The 6,225-nt window shown below is 45.7% G+C and overlaps 1 pseudogene; it reads left to right on the forward strand.

Annotated features, from left to right (window-relative positions):
• Positions 1 to 1,439: 1,439 nt before the first annotated feature.
• Positions 1,440 to 1,563, forward strand: LOC149864994 (U2 spliceosomal RNA; annotated as a pseudogene).
• The last annotated feature ends 4,662 nt before the right edge of the window (positions 1,564 to 6,225 follow it).

Raw genomic sequence — 6,225 nt, forward strand, 5'->3', positions numbered from 1 at the left:
AACCACTTGACTAAAATAAACACGTTCGCTTCTACTCACTTCTCAATGAATGAAAGAAGCATAATGCAAGTTGACAGATCAAATGTGGAAAAGATGTCAGCCAGAGTGGAAACTAATCAAAGCAACAAAATATGGACATTTTTGAGAATAATTGTCAAGAAGATGTACTTTTATTGAATTAATAACTTGTTAGTAACACATCTTTAACAAGTAGTAACAAGTTGAACTCCCAATCCTGCACAAAGAGAAACAGAAGCAAACAAAATCCGAACACTGGACAGTATTTTAACAAAGATTTTTACCTGCTCTAAATGTATGTTGGAGCCCAGATCATTCATGCTTTATTCTTGAGCATATTGTTCAGTTTTAAAAGAGCATACAGTACAGCTGCAGGGGGCTCAGCCATAGCTTTCCCTCCTTGGTGCACCATCCCATCCCCTGTCAAGCAGTGGCTTCCCCACGTGCTGCTGCACTTTCCCCCTACCTGCGCCAGCTGATCCCAAAAGGCAGAAGGCTCCACCGCAGCTTCTGCTGGCCAGTGCCAACTCAGCCAGGCATCCCCAGCAGCACGTGGCAAGCCAGCTTCAGCCGCACACTGCCCCGGATGGGAATGGCCCAGCCAGGTTAGCACTGGCTAGGAAAAGCAGCATGAAGCTGAAGCTGGCTTCCCGCATGCTGCTGGGGACGGGAGGAGGCTGGCCAGGTTGGCACTGGCCAGCAGAAGTGGCAATGGAGCCGTGTTCCTCTTGGGACTGACCGGTGCAGGCAAGGGGAAAATGCAGCTGAGCCCCTACCACTCTGGCCGGGCTCGTCCCGTCCTGAGCGGGGCACGGCTCCACTGCTGCTTCTGCTGGCCAGTGCAGACCCGGCCAGGCTCCTCCCATCCCCAGCAGCACGTGGGAAGCCGGCTTCAGCCGCATGGTGCTCTGGATGGGATGGACCAAGCCAGGTCAGCACCAGCCAGGAAAAGTGGCATGCACCTGAAGCGGCCTGCGGGCCATATGCTGGACAAGCCTGCTCTAGTGTATTGAGAGTACCAAGACAAGACTGGTTTCACCTTCCAGTTACTAGTATCTAAGTTCAGTTATTTTTTCTGTTGTATCACTTTGGTGTATGAAGCACACCTTACTTAGAGTTCCCCCATTCTGGGGGAGAGGGGAACCACCATATCTTATACATCAGAAAATATGGTAGATATCAAGTTAATTTTGGATCTTAAATTGTCCCCTCTGACAACTCAATGCCTTGAGTTTCAGAATGATTATTGTGAATACTGTAACTTGGGTTGGCAACATTTTTGGCTGGAGTGCCAAAAACATCCCAACCTTCACCCATACCTCAGTTTGGCATGCCAGAGGCAGATGCTGAGGGAAGCTGTGAGGGGCTCAGTCCTGGTTGCTGGTGGTGGGTGCATGTGTGTTTCCAGTTGCCCAGGACAGATATCTCTGTTTGAATGAGACGCATTTGATTCTTTTTGGTATTGGGTGGTGGAACCGGAGCGTGCTCCATCCACTCCATGCATTGACCTGGTATTGCAGTGCTTCCAGGACCAATGCAAAAAAACAGAAAAAAAAAAAAAAAAAGTGTGTTTCCAGTTGGGTGGCGGGGGAGGCTCCAGACCCCTTCCCCACCATGTGCCCCAAGACACACTTGTAGCCACTACTGCCGTGGAGCCCATGCTGGTGCTTTGGGCCTCAGTGCAGCTGTTTGCAGCCTGCCTGCTGGCTGCAGCTGCCCAGAGCCTGGGCCAGCTGTGCAGGCAGCCAGGAAGCTGCAGATAGCTGTACTGGGCTCTGTGGTGCCAGTGGCTGCATGTATGCATGGCCAAGAAGGAGCCTGAGGCAGTGTAACTCTGGCCCCCGCCGTCCACCCAGAGGCACGTATGCAGCTGCCCCCATGAAGCCCAGCCGGAGCTCTGGAGCCAAGTCTCCTGGCTGCCTGCCATACCTGGCTGCTTATAGGAGGCCTTGAAGCCACCTGGCTGCCTACTGTGAGCACCCTGGGCTCCATGACTGGTGGCAACTCACTACAGCCTGGGTCAGCTGTGGCATGTTGAGGAAAATGGTTTTGCCTGCTGACCCCTGCGTAACTCATTTGGCCAAGCCATTCTTTCTCTTAACAGATTGCATCTGTTACTCAAAGGTGTAAGTGAATGCATTTGAGGTCATTATTAGTAACATCACTTTCATTTTTGTGAAATGCATAAAGCAAAATAACAGTGATATTAAAAATTAGTAGTAACATGGAGACTGAATAAAAACAACATACCACATGAATATAGTGCTTTCTAAAAAAATCCTTTGCCTTTATTTTTCTCTCCTGTATTTCTTATTTTCCTTGTATCCAATGTCATGAAAACAAGCTGTCAGAGATAATCTGCTCCTGTTACATACTCCTCAGCTAAGGTAATTTTATTTAAACTTGTTAAGTTCCTAGGCTGACCATTGGAGGATATATAAAAATATAAAAATATAATCAGCAATATCTTTGACCACATTCCCATGGCCAAAAAGCACAATGAATTTATGTCCAATTACTTATAGACCTTTAGATTTTAGATGTGAACAGAAGAAACATCAATACACAGCAATGAAATCCTGAAAGCCCTAATCACCCCTGTCCTAGAAAAAGCTTGTGAAAATGAGTGAACAGTGTAATATTTTGAATAATATCAATTTAGGATTTTTCAGGCTAACTAGCAAAGCAAATGGTAGACTCAAGAGTTCTTCAGAAAGCTGGCCTCAGCCCCATTGTTTTAAATAACAACACTATCAGCTCAGTCAGCTGCCAAGGTAGAACAGGCGTGGGAGGGAAGCTCTTGGAAGTGGTGGAAGATCCGTAACTTCTGCTTTTATGCATCAACAACATTATTCTAAAATTAACAGGCAGTCAGAGCATATCTTGGCATACTAGTGCAAATTGCTGTCCATGACACATTGGTTAATAGGCAGGCAGCTGTCTCTGTACTAGCCAATTTTGTCTGTTTTTTAATCTGCAGCTCCATGCAGGGTATTGCAGTAAGCTAATCTTTAGGTGAGAGAATTCTGTATAATGGCAGTCAGGTTTGACCTGGAAGGAGCAGTTACATACCCATTCCAGGCGCAAATAAAAAATAGTTTGGGCAACAGATTTTATCTGAGGATCTAGCAGCAATTATTTCTTTAATCAGACTTTTAGATTATGAACCTCAGTAACCAATGATAGAAGTACAACATTAGTCAAAGGGATTGACATAATCTCTGCTAAGACTTTCAGTCACTTCCTCCAACCTTTGAGCATTAACTCAGTGCTCTCTGCACTGAGCTCTAGCCAGCTTTTCTATTCACAACCCAATCCCTTTCAGTCACTGTATACTGAGAGATGAAATTGCCATAAGGCCAGGTACCTTAATGCATAAAGAATGCTGTACCTTATGCTTTCTCATTAGTAACTTATATCATACATGTATGATGTTAGGTGCAAAGAAATGCAAGTCAAGATCCTTTGGAGCAGATAAACATTTTCTGTCAGTGCCCTGGGTTCTCCCAACAAATAGTCAAAAGCTGTTCCTAACAAGGTTTGCTAATCTCTGCCGGGGAACAGAAATACATTTATGATCAACAGTGTTGAAGGCATTTTACAAATTTGAAAATGCCATGGGTACTTGATCATTCTCTGTCAGGAGGAGTTTATCAGCCAATGTCATTAATGTAGTTGTTCTACCAAATCCAGATTGAATTAGAATCAAGTAGGCAAGCATAGTTTAGATATTGCTCTTCATCTATTTTAGGTTCTTAAAAGGGCCTAATTACCATGGAATGTGATTAGCCCCAAGTTATTTTTATTTGTTGAGTAATACTCCTCTACTGTGGAATGCTTCATTTGTTGTAAAGGGTTGTTGTAAGAAGGTCACAAACCTAATGCTGTGGTTCTCCTTAACTTTTTGTTGGTCATCTTGTGTCAGCTACAAAGAGGAAGAAGCAGCTCTGTGAAAAAAGAAATAGCTAAGATCCTATTTGTAATCTTTTCTCTGCAGGGCAGTCCCCTTGCACATGTGTGGAGTCCCATTGACTTCAGTCAGGCTCTGTGTGGGGACCGGCATTCACTGATAAAAGGCAGCTTGCAGGATAGAAGCCCAGTACATTACTATGGAATGAGTATCCTTTATTTCTAACTGACAGATGTGGAGTTGCTATGTAATCTAAGAATACTGAGAAATAATAATGTTAGGAACATTTTATGTGACCCAGTCAGTGAAATAGTTATTGTATATTGGGTTTTAAGACATTGGCATTTGAATTTGCTGGAGCTTAATAGGGGCTGTGAAAACAAGAATCAGGAGAACAACACATTAGCTATAGACAAGTAACCTCCCAGAGTCAATATTTAAACTGGGGAACAATTAAAGGACACTGGCATTAAAGGACTCCTGGGCTTAAGCTAAAGCAACACAGCTATTCTGCCCAGTGCTGAGAATTAAAAGATCCAGTAATGCCGTGCAACACACACACAAAATGAAAGTCAGATTTTGAACATCATGTGATTTCCTTAAAACGATGATCTAAACCAATATATTAGTGAGGTTTTTTATTTAATTTTTAAAAAAGATTTAGGGGATGCTGCCTTCTCTGCTTCCCCCTACCATTACTCCCCTACCGAGATGGGGGAGCTGTCATCTGATCTTCATCTCTCATCCCATTTCTATCTTCTGTACCCTTCAGACCTCTTCCTGATCACACCCCCATTATGTGGTACCCCTACATTTACCTCCTGTCCCCTTTCATTTGTCACATGCACCTTTCTGTTGTGTCTTGCAGGCGCTTGTACATGTGATGCCATTACCATGTACATGTGCCAAAAAAGTCAGTGTGTGTGGCTTAATGGTGTCACACTACACGTGCAAGGGTTTGGGGGATTTTAAATGAGTTTGCATTGTTGCAAACTAAACTACATCCTGATGCAACGATGTGTTGCAGCTATTGGTCAGCTCACCCCCAGCTGTGGGAGAGGTGGGAAGGCTCCTCGGAAAAAAAGGTTTGGGCCCCTCACTGCTTCTGCCTTCAGCAGGCTTCTGCTGATGGCAGAAGCAGCAAGGGACCCAATCCTATTTTTGTTTATTATTTTGGCGGAGCCTGCCTGCTTCTCCCATGGCTGGGGGGCAAGCTGCTGGTGGGCTGAGTGGCCCCTGAGCTGCACCCTGGTCCTTCCCTCCATGGTGATGGCAATCCCCATAGCCGCTCAGGCAGGCTGCTAGCCGGGCAGGTGCTGCCCCAGCTTGGGATCAGTGAAGGGTTGGATCAGGCCAGGTGCTGCTTCCAAGCTGGGAAGCACCCAGCCTGCTAGCAGTCCACTCAAGTGGCCCTGGGGGGCACTGCCACTGTGGAGGGAAGGACCAGGGCCCCCACAGCTCAAGGGCCATTTGGCCCACTGACAGCTTGCCTCCCGACTGCAGGCAGGCTCCACCAAAAAAAAAAAAAGGATCGGGCCCCTTGCAATAAGTGACAGAAAAATAAAACCCCACTGTTTCAATTAAACACCCACCATTTAAATTCAGGGGCCATAGAATACAACTCTAAGGACTAAACCCCTGTCATGTGTACAAGCAGTCCCAGTGCTCTGTCTAGCCTTTTGACAAGTGGCAGCCGTTTTATTTGGGGGCTTGGTTTTAATGTTACGAAAGAGTGGCAGGAGGCAGCCACCTTTACTACGGGCAGCCTTACTGCCAGGTGCAAAGACTGTAGGGAAATGGCAGCCATCGTGCTGGCTTCAGTCTCCTGGATAGTAATAGGAAATGGCAGTCACTTTGAATAAGGAAGTATTCAAGTGACCAGGGGAGCAGCAGTCAGGGAGAAACAAATGGGACAGTTTGCAAACAGTTCACTAGGAGCAAGAGGAAGAAGCGGATGAGGAACCAGGCACCAAGCACCAGATTCTGCTCTGGGAAGGTAAGTGAGCCAGGGCTGCCTGCTCAGTTTGCTGAGGGTTGTTTGGTGGGTTGTGTGCTTGGGTGTGTGCTATAAGCACCTGAGTGGGCTGATTGCTAATTGATTGCTGCCTGGGTGTAACAAAGAAGCCTAGTTAGTCCAGGCCCAGGAGAGATATATAAAGAAATACCCTAAACACCCAGGGAGAAGCAAACAAGACAGTTTGCAGGTCACTTGGCTAATCCCATCTTTTAAAGGGAATCTGTAAGGTCAGATTATTTTTGTTAATATGTAATTAAACCTGACTAGCCTACATATTTTA

Source organism: Crocodylus siamensis, chromosome 5, assembly GCF_052110815.1.
Source record: "Crocodylus siamensis isolate JL-2025a chromosome 5, ASM5211081v1, whole genome shotgun sequence".
In the NCBI taxonomy this organism is placed as follows: domain Eukaryota; kingdom Metazoa; phylum Chordata; order Crocodylia; family Crocodylidae; genus Crocodylus; species Crocodylus siamensis.